Below are 17116 nucleotides of genomic sequence, written 5' to 3'. Positions count from 1 at the left end.
CCTCACTCACAGACATCATCCTGCCTCTGCCTCCCCAGTGCTGGAATTAAAGGTGTGCCCCACGATGCCCAGCTCTAGTTTATTATTTTGCTAGCAAATAAAACTTCCCTCCTCAGGCTGGAAAGATGGTTCAGTGGTTAAGAACACTGACTGCTCTTCCGGAGGTCCTGAGTTCAAATCCCAGCAACCATATGTTGGCTCACAACCATCCAAAATGAGATCTGATGCCCTCTTCTGGTATGTCTGAAGACAGCTACAGTGTACTTACATATAATAATAAATAAATCTTTGGGCTGGAGGAAGCCAGGCCGGAGAGAGCAGAGGTACTGAATTCAATTCCCAGCCCAGAAGATGGCTCACAACCATCTGTACAGCTACGGTGTACTCATATACATAAAATAAATAAATAAATCTTTCAAAAAAATAAAGGGCTGGGCATGGTGGCGCATGCCTTTAATCCCAGCACTTGGGAGGCAGAGGCAGGCGGATTTCTGAGTTCGAGGCCAGCCTGGTCTACAAAGTGAGTTCCAGGACAGCCAGGGCTATACAGAGAAACCCTGTCTTGAAAAAACAATAAATAAATAAATAAAAGTTGTCCTCTGACCTTCCTGGTGCTGGTATTTTATTTCTTTGTGTACATTAGGCCATGAATTCGTATGGAATGGGCTCCAACAGCTCAGGCTCTTTTCCGTTAGTCCTCACAAAGTGTGCTTCTCTGGGTGGCACAGGCTGGCGCTTCAGCTGCACCCAGGTGCCCTTCTCTTTGGCTTCCTTTTTCTTCTGATCGTTCTCCTTCAGGAAGACCCGCTTCAGGAAGCTGTCCCTGCTCTTTGAGTGCTTGATGTGCTCAATCCGCACATTGATCCTCTTGGCCAGAATTTTACCCTTAACCTGCTTGTTGACAATGATGCCCACGGCATGCTGGGTGACATTGTAGACTCTTCCGGTTTTGCCGGGGTAGCACTTATGGGGCATTCATTTTTGAACAGTGCCCATTCCCTTGATGTCTACAATATCACCCTTCTTGTAGATTCACATGTTTGTGGCCAAAGGAACAACGCCATGTTTCCTAAAAGGCCTAGAGAACATATACCAGGTACCTCAGGTACCTCTCCTCTTTCCCTTTGTGTTCATCATTTTGGCGAGTTACTGGAAGATGGCTGCGGTGGCCAAAAGCCTCTGACCTTCAAAAGCATGCTGTTGAACACACACACACACATACACGTGAGCATACACACATATGAATATATAGACACACACACAAAACTTAGACGATGTTCTACATACTCCTTTTTAGGAAGTTCTTAAAGATACACATTTTAGTGTAATGTGTGTTATGGAGCTGCTGAGAGAAAATATATGAGATACAAAAAAGAATCAATCAGACCACAAGTCTATGGGGCAGAAGGCACGTTGTTTGCCTGGTTATCAGCTACAAGAAAGGCACTTCGAATCCCAGGAAACACAGAAGGCTATTCAGGATAGTCATGTTCAAACAGGAAATGGTCTAGAGCACAGCAGGATTAGCAACAGGTTATATGTTAAAAAAGAGTCTTGGCGGGGTTGGGTTTATTTTGTCCATACTTCTAGCATTCCTTTTTATTGATAATTAAATGTTGATAATAATCATGTAAGAAAGAGAATGCAGAGCTTGTGACACTGTTGAGTGGTAAGGCACCCGGCTCCAAGCCTTACCAACCTGGGTCCCTAGGATCTGCCTGGTTGAAAGGGGAATTCCTAAACGTTGTCCTGTGGCTTCCACACTAGCACCCTGGTGTGAACACACACACACAAACATATATATACACATACAAACATACACTCACACACATACACGAGTGACAAAATGTAAAAAAGAAAAATAAAAGAAGCAGAATCAAAGCATAGTTTAAAATGTTTCTGTAGTATAAATGATAATAATATGTACCCTGTTGAAAAGTTTTCAAGTTTAAAACATATCCTACGGGGCCGGACATGGAGGAGCACGCCTTTAATCCCAGCACTTGAGAGGCAGAGGCAGAAGAGAGAGATTTCTGTGAGTTCAAGGCCAGTCTTGTCTCCTTAGTGTGTTGAGACTCTGGCGAGTCAAAGCTAAATAGTCTTAAAAAAATAAAATAAGACAAAATGAAAAATGGTTCTCTGTCCAGTGGAGCCTGGAGCTGAGAGCTGTGGAAGCATTTACGTCCAACAGAATCAGGAACAAAGTCGAAGTCAGTGAGTCACAGGAAAGAAGGCTGAAATACAAGTGCTATTCCAAACCACCAAGAAAGGCTAAAAATAACTTCTAAAAAAGAAGAAAAAGGCAATTGTGTGAGCTAAACCATATTTCAGAGCAAAAAAAAAAAAAAAGATAATGTCTGCTGATCTAAAAGTGATGATGTGGCATTTGATTTATGAGTTAACTGCCAGGGGAGTAGAAGCAGAAGCCTTGATCTTGCAGGAGAGATTTAGGATAAAAAGGATTCAGGAGGTAGGTTGGTTTTTTTTTTTTAATCAAAAATTCGGCTATACTTCAATTTTAAATAATTTATGGGGAGTACGTGGAAAGTTTCAGAGGGAGGAAAGGTAAGGGAAAAGTGATATAATTGCATTATAATCTCAAAAAATTATCCAAAAAGTTTACATATATAATATTGCTAAATATTTTTCTTTACATGAGAAAAGGTTAGGTTGAAATGTACTTGCATTGTGGCATCAGAGGTAGGTCAAGAGGAGACTGACTTCAAATTGCTATTTTGTTGTTGCTCAGAAATCACACATTGTGACTATAGCCCTCGTTTTCTCCATAGGTGACAAACCAAACTATCTTTCACTGTATTTTCTCTATCAGCATTGTGGGTTTGGTCTTTTGTTTGTTTGTTTCTGTTGGTTTTTTAGTTATTTTGATATGAATGATATTTGTCTACCTGAATGTATGTGTAATGTATACATGCAGTACTGGAGGAGGCCAGAAGAGGGCATCAGATCCTCCAGAACTGGAGTTATATATAGTTAGAAACCTCCATGTGGGTGCTGGGAATCAAACCCTGGTCCTCTGGAAGAGCATCCAGTGCTCATATTTTTATCTGCTCGGTCCTCTCTCCAGCCCCTAGTAGCACTGACTTTTGAAGAAACAGTGATAGTTTGAAGTAAGAATTATAATCCTACAAATGCAGGGTATAAGTCTAGCGGAGAAAATCATAGTGCAAACCTGGAAAAGTACAAATTTTATGTTCCTTGTTAACTTGTTTATAATTGAGTAAGTGTTCCTGTTGCTTCCCTGCTTTCTTATCACATTAAACTAACATGGGCCAGGTCTGTTCTTAACACCAGCACTCAGGAGGCAGAGGCAAGCAGATCTGTATGAGTTTTAAGTCAGCCTGGGCTACATAGTAAGTTCCAGGCCAGCCTGGACTACACGGAGAAAGCCTGTCTGGAAAAACTCAAAAGCAAACAAACAACCCTGCCCCCCTCCCAACAACAACAACCACGAAACTATAATAACATTAAACTTAGCACTTTGACCCGTTTTAATGGTGACGCTCAATGCAGCTGATCAGACCCGTGTCATAGCAGGCATCACCAGCGGCACTCCAGAGCCAGCTCATCTGAAACTGAACTGTCATGCCTGTTCAGGCAGTGGCTCCCTACCGCAGGTGCGGTGGGAGGTCTCAGCTATTCTGCTAATTTCACTGTCTGCGTGCCTTATGTAAGAGACGTCCTAGATACCTTGGGTGTCTGCTTTCTTTTCACCTAGCTGCTAGGCTCTAGATTCTAGCACGACGCCTTCAAGATTCAGCCATGTCACACGACCTGGCAGGATTCCATTCCCTCTGAGTGTCAAACCCACAGCCTCACAGATGGTAAAGCAAGTGGGTGACTATTGAGAGAGAGCCCGAGCCCACTTTTGAAAATGTCAGTGTTGAAACAAATTCTTACCGCATTGTTCAGGCTGGCCTCAGAGTCCCAAGTCCCATGTAGAGCCATCACACCCGGACCCAGCTTTGTAAAGGCTGCCTGTACACGCCATGTTTCACAAATCCATCTGTCAATCACATTTCCTCTATCATACCTCATGCTGCTGCCAGCTTGGGAGTGCAAGTTCAGAGGCAGGCACGGTGGCACACACTACAATCCCACAACTTCAAGGTCATCCTTGAGCACACGGCAAATGCAAGGACAGTCTTCAGCACATGAGGCCCTGTCTCAGAAGAGCAAGCAAGCAAACAAAAGATCTGTGTGAGTCTTTAATTTCAATTTATTAGATATCAGAAGTACAATTCCTGCACCATATGCTACTTCTGTGTTATCTATTTATTTTAAAGAATCCGTCTGTGATAGATGGATGAACTACCTATGGCCCACAGGGATGCACTCACTCACGATTTAGCTTTGCCTTTCTATCCCCAGTCCTGATTGGTACAAAGTATACATATCTCCCTGTGGTTTTGACTTGCATTTTCAGGACAGTTAGTGAGGTTGAATATATTTTCATGTGCTTATTGGCTACTGGCCTTTTTCTTTTTCTCTTTTTCTCTTTTAAGAACTATCTACCCACTGTTAAATTGGGTTTTTGGACCTGGTGGTGCTCACCTTTAATGCCAGCACTCAGGAGGCAGAGGTGGCTGGATCCTTGTGAGTTCCGGGTTAGCCTGGTCTACATAATGAGCTACTGAAGTACAGATGAGCAGCACACTTGATTTTTTTGTTTGTTTGTTCGTTCGTTTGTTTGTTTTCCGAGACAGGGTTTCTCTGTATAGCGCTGGCTGTCCTGGATCTCACTTTTTAGACCAGGCTGGCCTCGAACTCAGAAATCTGCCTGCCTCTGGCTCCCGAGTGCTGGGATTAAAGGCGTGCACCACCATGCCCAGCGAGCAGCACACTTGAAATGATACTTTCTGCCCCTTTCATGCAGATCAATCCCTACGGATTTGGTCCCAGAAATTTCTTTCTTGGCACCACATAGAAAAGAGCTGAGCTGGATGGAGTGGACATTCTATACATTTTAAGTTTTTCTTTGAGTCCATATAAGTAAAAGACCTAAAGGGGAGCGGAAGAGAACTGGTGGATTCACTGACTGGGGGCGGGGCATCGGGCCTTACACTCTAGCTCCCGCTGGCCTCTGTAGCCCAGATTGGCCCAGAATCCCTGGCAATACTCCCATGACTGGAAATCCCCAAGTGTACTGGGATTGCAGGAGGAGCTGCCATGCCCAGCAGAGGAACGGGACTTAACATGATTTCAAACGCCTTTGAAGGTTTGATGGGCATGCGCTATGTGAGTTTAAACTGCCGCACAAGCCTTTTCAAAGGACTGGAATCCGGGGCTTTCCCACAGCTTCTCACACTATCCTTTCACGGAGATTAGAGGTTGCTCCCTGGGGCAGGAAAGGGGCTTCCAGAGGCAGATACTTACAAGTCACTGCTGCCTCCTAGTCTCCTCCGGCTGTCTGCTTGGTCCCTGGACCTGTCCCTAAACCAACCAGTTACACAGCCTTCTAATTGTGAAGATACAGCGTGCATCTGGAAGATCAAACCAGATCTACATGTACACGAATGGAAAACGGTAACATATTAAGGAAAACTGCACGTCACAGTGAAATAGATTCAGTGTACTTTCCATTTTGAGGGAGGGGATGAGACAGGATCTTGCTCCAAAGGCCCTGGCTGGTCTCCAATAAACAGTCTCTCCCCAGCCGTTGAAGCTCAGGCTACATGGATGTGCACCACCACTGATACATTTATGTCTTGTAAGATTGTACTTGTGTGGACATCGTTTAAAAGTGAATAACTAGAATCTCATCTTTAGAATACACAAAATGAGCCCTCCACACATACTTTGTGCATGTGTGGTTTTGGCTGGGGAGTAAACCCAAGGCCTCACTCATGTCTGTTAGGCAACTGTCTAATCAGGCTCCCTTTTGTAATTTGAAAGAAATCTCTCTGGGATTTCAGGGGCATGTTCTGATGCCCAAGAGCGAGTCTTCAAAGGGCTCTCACCACCCTCTGCCTGAGTGAGGCTGGGTGGAGCTCGGGCAAGTCTCCCCTGTGCCCTTTCCTGGAGTTCCCCTTGTAGACTGAGGAGGAAGAACGGAGGAGGCAGGTCCCTCCTTTCTTACTTCCTGTCATCCCTTCTATTCCCTGGCCTCCCAAGGTAGCCCCGGGTGGAAAGACGCAAGAGAGTACCTTAAGGAGGGAGACCCAGGTAAACTGAAAGCCCAGATCATCTAAACTTCAAAAGATTTTTCCTAAAGGCAGAGACTGTTTCTTGGGAGAGAGACCTCAGTGGGTGCCTGATCTTTGTTAGGTTCAGGCGAGCCTTTCAGTGGGCACTCCTTGCCAGCCTGTCTCCCCTAGCACTTCCTGCTACCTCACAGAGTGGAGCATGCATTTCCCCAGAGAGCTCACACGACCTGACTGCTCTGTGAAGTTACAATTCCTTTCCATTCTAGGAAAAGCATTAAAAATCTGCAGTCTTGAGCACCCAGGAAGGAAAGGAAGCAGTCTCGGGACTGAGCAGAACACAGCAGGGCACAGGTTTTATGAACCCTCCCGGGGGTGGGGAGCTCAGAGCCGGGCTTGCAATTTCTTGCATATGTACAAGAAGTATTAATACATTTCCCCCTCTTTACACAATATAAAATAGAGGCTGTTATAGTTAGCTCTGGAATGTTCCTCAAAGGCAGGGATGTTGAAGGCTTAGTGTCTGGCTTGTGGCTTTGTAGGGAGGGCGTAGAACTATTTGGAAGAGGGGCCTGGCCAGGGGAGCTTAGGTCATGGGCTGTGCCCTTGCAACTCTGGAATTCTGGTCCCTTCCACTCTTACTTCCTGGACACTGAGTGACAGGACCCCTAGCCATGAACTCCCGCCCTGGTACACTACTGGCAGCGTGGTGTGCGGTGTGATAGGGCTAGGCAGCCTGGAGGAGGCCTCTCAGACTGCCCCCCAATAAACCTCATCTTCTCTAACGTTGATTGAAGGGGGGGGAATCTTTTGTCACGTGTCAGGAAGCTGACTGACACAGACTCAGTCTGCTACAAGCTCCAGACATATGCATGAAGTTATTGTGTACTCCCCCCTCCCACCCCCCCACCCCCACCCCCCCTCCTGTTCTGGGCACAGGGATAGACTCTGAAGCCTTGAGACTAACGATGTGAGCTGCCAGGAACCAGGAATGCTTCAAACTGGAGCCGTTTCTGCCCCACTGGAGCTACGCTGACTTCTAACCACTTCAAATACACAGTGGAGTGCCCAAAGCAATGTAACCTTGCTGGCTGTAGAAGTCTGCAAAACCAGAGAAAAACCAGAGTCAGCTGGCCTCAGAGAGGGAGGATCACACAAGAGGACACTCTACAACCTAAGTCTACTTTCTATAAGGTAGAATCCTATTTGGATTAAAAAGAAAAAAACTTATAAGAGCTGGAGAGAGGGCTCAGTAGTTAAGAGCACTGGTTGTTCTTCCAGAGGACCCAGGTTTGATCCCATGACCTCCATGGCAGCTCACAACCCTTTGTAATTCGAGTTCTAAGGGGTCCTGTGCCCTTTCCTGGCCTCCTTGGGTACCAGGCATACAGATGGTATGCAGATAAACACGTAGGCAAAACACCCACCCAGATAAAATAATTTTCAAAAATTCAAAGTAGCAATCAGCCAGGCATGATGGTTAGTCCCAGCACCCATGAGGCAGATGAAATGATCTCTGAGCCCAGCCAAGGCTGCACCCTAACTCAGAACAAACCAATACAATCCTATGACACAAAAGGACCTCCAATAGTGAGACTGGAGTATTAAGGGACAATCAATTTTTTATACTTAAAGATTGTAATAATAATTTGGGAGACATTAGACTAGAGAGTTCTGTATTCCTGTGTAAGTAAACCAAAACTCAACTCAATGTTAATGGTTATCTTCTAGGCTACTGTATAACCCTTAACTAAGGCCTAACTGAAGACCTAGGCTTAACCTTTTGGATTAATCTAATTAATTAACCACTAATTAACCTCTACCTAGAGAGTTTCCAGGAAAGAGTCACTGAGTCACTGCTTTAAAAAGCTAAATTGTTTCCAACAACTAGTTAGATGTCTACCTTGGTTACTTTGCTGTTGCTGTGGTAACATACTCTGACAAGAACAACAGTTTATGTGGTGGATGAAGTCAAGACTGCAGGGTCTTGGAGCAACTAGTCACATTGTGTTCACAGTCAGTAAATGGAATGATGAACAAACACTGGTATCGAACTTAATTTCTCCCTTGCATTCAATCCAGGATCCTGGCTTAGGGAATGGTTCCACCCACAATGGACAAGTCTTCTCACCTTGATTTACTCAACTGTATGTGAGATATGTGCAGCAAAGAAACTGCCTAAATGACTATTCTGTTAGGGAGGGAAGGTTTTTTTTTGTTTTGTTTTTTTCGAGACAGGGTTTCTCTGTGTAGCCCTGGCTGTCCTGGCACTCACTTTGTAGACCAGGCTGGCCTCGAACTCAGAAATCCGTCTGCCTCTGCCTCCCGAGTGCTGGGACTAAAGGCGTGCGCCACCACGCCCAGCTTGAGGGAAGGTTTTTATTGTGGGTAAGAAAGAGAACATCTGGAGACATCTGGAAGAGTCCAGAGCAGAGACAGAGCAAAAACAGGCTGGATATGGCTAGATCTACCTGCAAGAGAAGCAAAAAAGTAGGAGAGAATAGTAGAGACAGAGAGAGAGAGAGAGAGAGAGAGAGAGAGAGAGAGAGAGAGAGAGAGAGAGAGAGAGAACAGCAAGAGAGAGCAGGAGAGCAAGAAAAAGAACTGGGAAATTAGAGAACATGAGGGGAGAGAGGTAGAGAGAGAGGGAGAGGGAGAGGGGAGAGAGAGAGAGAATAGTAAAAATAGCAAGATTTAGCGACTGGGGGGGACCTTGAATTATACAGAGAGGATATTATATAGGGAAGAGGGAAGCCTGGGGAGGTAAGAAGGACCAGAATGCTAGTGGGGATGCTTTGGGAAGTAGCAGCTGAGAAAACCCGCAGACCAGCATGGGATTGATGTACATATCCCTTCTGCCAGAGCAAGGGAAGTGACTCCTTTTGAGGGAAGGGAGTCTATATCTCAAGATCCCGAGGAATGCTGGATTTTAATCTAACTGCCAGAAATCTATAGTTCAGCTTGAGCTCACTTCTAGACATCTAGATATCCGGACTGCCTGAGAGCACACATTCCAGCCGTTTGTTGACGACAAGGCATGTTGTAGTCGCTTCGTCAAAGCTGGGCCATCATGGGCCTAAGGGCGGGAATGTCCGTCAAAGGCCCGGAGGGAAATGTCAGAGATCTGGGAAATTCCATCAGAAACGTCTAGTTCACTGACCAAACCTAACCAGGCAGGGAACAATCGCATTGGCTGGGTTGGTTAGGACCAGTTTTCAGTAAACCCAAGGCTCATCGGTTTTGTAGGACCACAAGAGCTACTGAGGTACAGGCCATGTTGGAGCAGTCTGCCCCAAAGTGCTCCAGTTGATTCCTGGATGGTGTCTGTTGGCTGAGAACCTACTGTGGCAGACATAGACTGGGACAGAAGGCATTTATATGATCACTGCCTACAATCTGCACTGAAATCCTCCTGTAGAAACCTACATAGACTTTAAACTCTTTCTTTTCATCTGGAAAGATGCAATCATTTACCATGAGCCATATGTTTGGTTACTGAGAGGGTCACTGAAAAACAATTTTTATTTTAATTTTTTTTGTTTGTTTTGTTTTTTCAAGACAGGGTTTCTCTGTGTAGCCCTGGCTGTCCTGGAACTCACTTTGTAGACCAGGCTGGCCTCGATATAGGTAGGCAGGTTTATTACCTCCCGAATAGTGAGAAAATTCAAGTCTTACTGTTTAAACAACAACAAAAAAGGTTTTTGTTTTTGTTTTTGTTTTTGTTTTTTTTTTTTTTTTTTGAGGAGGTTCTTTTGTTTTGTTTTTGTTTTTTGAAACAGGGGTTTCTCTGTGTAGTCCTGGCTGTCCTGGGACTCACTCTGTAGACCAGGCTAGTCTTGAACTCAAGAGATGTGTCTGCTTCTGCCTCCCATGTGCTAGGATTTCAAGCGTGTGCCACCACCCCCAAAAAGTTTAACATACCCCAGTTTATCTTTTAACAGATTTTGTGGATTAAAAAAAAAAAGAGGTCTTAAGTTATAGCTGATCACTGATTAGGCTAAGGCATAGCAGTGCACACTGGCGGTCCAAGCACTTAGAGGCTAAACAGGAAGGTTGCTAGTGTGAACCTTGTCTGGCTACACTGAGTTCAAAGCTAGTCCAGGCTACACAGACGACCTCATCTAAAAGCAAAACAAGCAAAGCAACCAACCACCAACAAAATCAGGGAGAGAAGAAAGTCAATGTAAGTTTGGGTGGTGCTTGGTATCCATGCTCAGCCCGCTCCCGGCCATTGAGATACTTCATCCAAAGGTTTATAAGTTTAAACTCTTGTCCTGGGCACAGACCAGCTTAGAGCGTTCCTCTCGTCACTCAGCCCCTGACTGTCTCCACTGCACTCCCCAGCACTGTGTCTACACTGGAACATGTGTGCCCTGTCAGATGCATTGTCATGACCATAATTGAGGCCACATGTTGTTGCTGTGTTTCCATTTACCCTTAGAGAAGGAATCCTTGTGTGTTTTCCATGCCAGAGCTGGCCAGAGAAAATTCTTCCCAAGATTTAAGACAGTTTCAAATAGAAGCCATTCAGCAAGACATTGCTAGGGTCTAGCAGCAGACTCTGCCCCTCCTGTACTTAGCACGAAGTTGAGCAGCCGGTGGCCTGTAACCTTTGGTTTGCTTAAGACTCAGACGCTACGTGAACAGCCCAAGTCCCTGCAGTAATTAAAGAGCAAACCCGAGACTTTTAGTAAGGACCTCATCAGGCGCCCAGGGGCCTCTTCCCAGCCGGTCTGGACAGGTAAAGCCCCTGGGGAGGTCATTACTGAACGGTGGCCATTTCCTCTTGTCCTTTTTCTCTTTGTATTTCTGGGGGATCCGAATGTTGTTCTTCTGAGCCATGTCTCAGCATTGGGACTACTCTCCTGTTAGACCATAGCAAAGTATGTGCAAAACTTGGTACCAGTTTTGCTTTGTTTTGTTTTGTTTTAAGAATTATTTGTTTTAGCCGGGCGTGGTGGCGCACGCCTTTAATCCCAGCACTCGGGAGGCAGAGGCAGGCGGATTTCTGAGTTTGAGGCCAGCCTGGTCTACAAAGTGAGTTCCAGGACAGCCAGGGCTACACAGAGAAACCCTGTCTCGAAAAAAAAAAAAAAAAAAAAAAAAAAACAAAAAACAAAACAAAAGAATTATTTGTTTTATGTACGACTACACTGTCACTGTGCTGTCTTCAGACACACCAGAAGAGGGCATCAGATCCCATTAGAGATGCTTGTGAGTCACCATGTGGTTGCTGGGAATTGAACTCAGGACCTCTAGGAAGAGCAGTCAGTGCTCTTAACCGTTGAGCCATCTCTCCAACCCCCTTGGTACCAGTTTTGATGTAGTCACTTAGAGGGCATTTCAGGCACAGGGAGTCTCTGTATTTATGGGACCAGAAACAGCTCTTACCTTCAGAGCATGAGGCAGGGCTCCAGAACAGGAGCCATGGAGGTGAATGGAAGAGGCAGCCACTGAGGGCTTTGAGGGCTCTGCATTTGATCCTCTGAGAAGAAAATGGGAAGTGGTTTGTGTGTGTGTGTGTTTGCACGAATGTGTGTGTCTGTCTGTTTATAATTGCATGCATGTGCATGTCTGATTGTCTATCTATCTATCTTTCTATCTGTTGCTCTCCTACTTTTTCTATTGATGAGATAAAAACAGTAAGTTGCATAGGAAAGGGTTTATTTAGCTTATACGTCAAGGTCATCACTGAGGGAACTCAAGGGAAAACTTAAGAGGCAGGAACCAAAAAGGAACACTGCTTTCGGGTTCACTCACAGGCTTGTGTTTAACTAGCGTTCCCACATAGCCCAGAACCATCAGTTCATGTGCTGTGTTGCCCACAATGGGCTGGATCTTCCTGCATCAACTAATAATCAAGAAAATCCCTCAACAGAAGTGCTCACAGGCCAATCTGACTGAGGCTATTCCTTTCTTCTCAGGTGAACTAGACTGTGTCAAGTTGACAGTTAATGCTAAATAGGGTGGATGCCCAAGCTGGCCCCAAACTGCTGGGCTCAGTCTTCCTGGAATTGGGGAGGTGGCTCAGCAGGTAAAGAGCTTGCATGGGGACCTGAGCTCAGATCCCTAGCACCCACGTACAAGCCAGGCAAGGCTGCACATACCTGTAATTCCAGGTCTGGAGAGTGGAGACAGAAAGATCCAGGAGTTCACTGGCTAGCCAGTCTTGCCAATCGGGGAAGGACAGACTCAGAAAATGAAATAGGAAATGTCTTCCTCTGACCTACGAGAGGGGCATAATGTGTAGGATAACATAGATAGCTCACGCTAATATCACACACACACACACACACACACACACACACACAAATGTAAATATCTCAGAACAAACAGAATCAGACTTCCTGCTTGCCTGTTCACATATGTGCTCGAATGTGTAGGGAGGCCAGAGGTCAACTTCAGATGTCTCTCTTCAGGAGCACCATGCTTTTCCAACAACTTTTTACACTTGTTGATGGGTAGGTGGATTATGGGTGTGTATAGGTCAGAGGACAACTTTCAAGAGCTGGTTCTCAGCTTCACCCGTGGGACCTGGGGATTGCCAGGCTCTGTAGCAAGCACCTCTACCTGCCACGTCATCTAGTGGTCCCACCTTGGTTTGTGATGGACTCATTAAGGGAGGCTGGCTGTCCAGCTAGCCCCAGGGACTTGCCTGCCTCCACTCCACATCTCTGGGATGGTGAGGGAGGCCTACCTTGAACACTTTGTAGGTGAGTGGCAGGGATCAAACCGTCTCGGTCCGTCTGTGAGGTGAGCGTTTTACTGCCCGAGCTTTAATGAAAATTAATATGTTTCTGTTATGGAAAACTTACCCAGGAACTCCTAGAGGTGCTAAGCACTATGTGTTTCTTGCTAATGGAACCCAGACAGGTGGGTGCGAGGGGTCCAGGCTGCAGGAAGGTAGCCTTGCCTAGAAGAATGCCCAAAACTCAGTGGTAGGTCTGTTGAAGGTGACAGGTACATGCATCCAATAATGATGACACTGGGTTGGATTCTACCATGTGGGAGGGGCTTGAGCCCAAGTCTGCACGGATCTTATAACACTGAGGCAATCTTTTCATCTTATAGCAATACTTAGATTTATACAGAAGCAAAACGTCTAGAGTATTTTATCTCTTAGGGTTTGGACTGTCAACATCAAGTGAAATTTCTCAAGAACCAACAGGATTGGGGTAAGAAAGTCCCTGCTGGCCCATGCAGGCACAGGCATGTACGCTGGGGCTGAGGAGAATTTTGGAATCAAGGTGGGTCTGCATGCCTCAGTTGAAGGAGCTCGTCAAGTGGCCCCACCTTGTATGCGACTGGGCTTGTGTCCTCCGTTTCTCACACTCTTTTAGCCTTTCTTCCCGTCACAGCTGTGACTCGAATGGCCCATCAGCCCCGCCCTCCCCCAGCCCTGTGTAATTAGAACGGTTTAGCCAAGTTCCCACCTAGGTTGCTTAATTGAGACCCTCCCTGTGTGTGCCTAGCCTTGTCAGCAGCCCAGCCTCTGGTGCTTGCTCCCAGCATCTCTCATCCCTGGCCCTGGTACTTTCTTGGCCTCTCAATTCCAGGGGTCATTGGGTGTGCTTCCTAATGAGAGGGGCGGAGACTACCCTGTCAGTGAGGTGCTTGGGTTCCATCCCTAGGTCCCACGGAGAATAAAACAAAAACCCAAACCAACCAACCAAACAAACCCATTGTGTTGTGTGGTGGCCCAGTCAACTCAGCCAGGAGGAGGCAGAGGTGGTCTCTGAGGCTTGCTGGTCACCTGGAAACTCTGTCTCAGAAAACAATCTATATGGCTTCTGAAGAATGACACCACACATATGCACACACATACACACATAAATATGCACACACACGTGCACATACATACACATGGCACATACATATATGCACACACACATGCACACACATACAGCACACACATATCCACACACACAACACACATACATGCACATACATATGTACACACATACAACACACACATATATGCACACATAGAAACACACATATGCACACGCACAGCACATACACGTATGCACACACACAGCACACATACATATGCACACACACATGCACACACATACAGCACACACATATACACACACACACACACACCACACATACATGTACATACATATGTACACACATACAACACACACATATATGCACACACAGAAACACACATATGCACATGCACAGCACACATAGATATGCACAGCACACATACAAACATACAAAGGAGAGGAAAGAAGAGAAGCATGAAGGTGTGATCACCAGCACCATGGCCAAAAGCAAGTTAGGAGCAAAGGGTTTCCTTGACTTACATTTCCACACCACTGTTCATCATCAAAGGAAGTCAAGAGAGGAATTCAAGCAGGGCAGGAACCTGGAGGCAGGAGCTGAAGCAGAGGCCATAGAGGGTGCTGCTTACTGGCTTATACAGCCTGCTTTCTTATAGAACCCAGAACCACCAGCCCAGGGATGGAACCACCCACAACAGAATTGGCCCTACCCATTAATCATTAATTAAGAAAATGCGCTACCAGACCAGGATTGCCTACAATCTCAATCTTAGGAATGCATTTTTTTTTCCTCAATTGAGGTTCCCATTTCTCAGATAACTCTAGCTGTGTCAAGTTGACGTAAAACTAGCCAGCAACGGTATGGAGACAATACATATAGGCCATTCCATCACTGACTTGGGAATGATGGGAGAGGTATCCTACCCAGGATGCAGTTGGTGTGGATGAGCTCTGAGCTCCAGGAGAGGTGCACTCCTTCAGTTCCCCGGCCTGTGGGAGATATGCATTCTCTATAGGTGCTGTCTCCGCTCCCCTGGAGAAGGGTTCCCATTGCAGGCCTGGCTGCTTATAGCTCTAGCAGAAAGATCAGTATTTGAAAGTAACTGAAAATATAGGTAATATAGATAGACTTGGAGTCTATCTATATAACTCATTAGCAGAATCAGAAGAATCAAATATTGAATAAGAAACAATTTCTCCCCTTCTCCCACTGAACAGGAGGCAGCTGAACAAGACACAGCTGTTTGGAGACCAGCTGGGGAAGCCCCTCTCTGTACAGCTCAGGAGGGAATCTCTGAAGAGCTGCACTCTTGGACTGTGCTCAGTGTTCCTCATCAGCTGGAGGCCGCATCCTTCAAGGAGTCGCATCAGCTTTGTTGTGTTGCCTTTGTCATTGTTTTGGAGCCTTAGAGCATGACCGTGCCTGGCCCCCTGCCACGGCTGCAGGAGTGGAGCCAGGGTGTGTACTGCAGCCCAGAGGAGGAGCCTCACACGCTTCTGCAAAAAGATTCCTGCGAGGAAATCTGGAAAGTCTTCAAAACAACTCACGAAGGAGAGCTGCCAACTCTTGCAGGGTTGGTTTGCCCTAATAAATGATCAGTTACTTACCGTGAGTACCACTCAGTGCTTCCTCCATGCTGGGAGCCCTGGCCCCAGCAAGGAAGCAAAAGCTTTGTATGACCAGGAGGACATTCTGAGTCATGATCGGCAAGGAGGCCCCGTGATCAGGACAGGAGGAGGGGACCATAGAGAGGCTGAGGGAAGTGGTAGTCTCACGTCTCACACAGTAGAAGCACTGCTAACAGACAAGAACCTGGGCTAGTGTTTTATGTGATTAAAAATAGTCTTCTTTAAAAATACATCCTTCTCCCTGTTCTTCCTCCTCCCTCCTCCTCTTCCTCCTTCCTCCTCCCCCTCCTCCTCCTCCTCCTCTTTTCTTCTTCTTCTTCTTCTTCTTCTTCTTCTTCTTCTTCTTCTTCTTCTTCTTCTTCTTCTTCTTCTTCTTCTTCTTCCTTCTTCTTCTTCTTCTTCTTCTTCTTCTTCTTCTTCTTCTTCTCCTTCTCCTTCTCCTTCTCCTCCTCCTCCTCCTCCTCCTCCTCCTTCTCCTTCTTCTTCTCTATCCCTGTCTGTCTCTCTTGTTTTCTAGACAAGGCTCTTCCATGTAGCCCTGGGGGTCGGGGTGGGGGAGGGGTGGGTGATGGTGGTGGGGGTGGGGTGGGGTGGGGTGGGGGGAGGAGTGTGGGAGGGTTAAAGTAAGCTTATTCAGGCTCTTTGTGCCTTTACTCATGAGCCCCTCTCTGATTGGTGAGAGGCTCAGAGTTTCGATAACTCTCTGAGAGTCAGAGAAAAAGGAAAAGAAAGTCATGCGTGCAGTAAGAAAGTCCTTTATGCAGGCAATATGTACAGACATATACACATTCATACACACATACACTCTGGTCGGGTCCGGTCCAACTGCCTGTCTTACCAGCTCCACAAGTGTTCATGCGTATTTACATAATACACATATACCTACATATGTATGTAGACAGATATACACATATATACATTGGTAGGTGGATGGGGCATAGCCCCAGGTGTTACCATCTTTTTCCTTCTCTCAGGCCAGATAAAATGTTACACAAAAGGGGAGTCCATAGTAAGTTCGAAGCCGTGTTTCAGTCTTTTTTTTTTAATATTTTTCTTATTTTAAAGATTTATTTTATGCATATGGTCTTTATTTATTTGTTTGTTGGTTTTTGTTTTTCGAGACAGGCTTTCTCTTTGTAGCTCTGGCTGTCCTGGAACTCACTCTGTAGACAAGGCTGACCTTGAACTCAGAAATCCGCCTGCCTCTGCCTCCCAAGTGCTGGGATTAAAGGCGTGCGCTACCACTGCCTGGCTTATTTTATGTATATGAGTACCCTGTAGCTGTCTAAAGACACATCGGGAGAGTGTATTGGATCCCATTACAGATGGTTGTGAGTCACTATGTGGTTGCTGGGAATTGAACTCAGGACCTTTCGAAGATTAGTCAGTGAGTGCTCTTAACCTCTGAGCCATCTCTCCAGCCTCACGGTGTTTCATTCTATAAGCTCATTATAAGTTCATAGCAACGTTGCACATGGCCTTGCTTTATCATAGTGCACACTTGTAGCTTCATCCTTGGACCGGACCTAAAAT

General features: G+C 45.9%; 1 pseudogene; it reads right to left on the bottom strand.

The window, feature by feature from the left end:
• Positions 1 to 639: 639 nt before the first annotated feature.
• Positions 640 to 1137, bottom strand: LOC147000379 (large ribosomal subunit protein eL21 pseudogene; annotated as a pseudogene).
• Between the last annotated feature and the right edge of the window lie 15979 nt (positions 1138 to 17116).

This window comes from Mus caroli, unplaced genomic scaffold, assembly GCF_978045245.1.
Source record: "Mus caroli unplaced genomic scaffold, Mus_caroli_1 scaffold_18, whole genome shotgun sequence".
NCBI classification, from domain to species: domain Eukaryota; kingdom Metazoa; phylum Chordata; class Mammalia; order Rodentia; family Muridae; genus Mus; species Mus caroli.
Note: the sequence above shows the minus strand (reverse complement) of the source record. Positions and strands in the feature narration are given on the sequence as shown.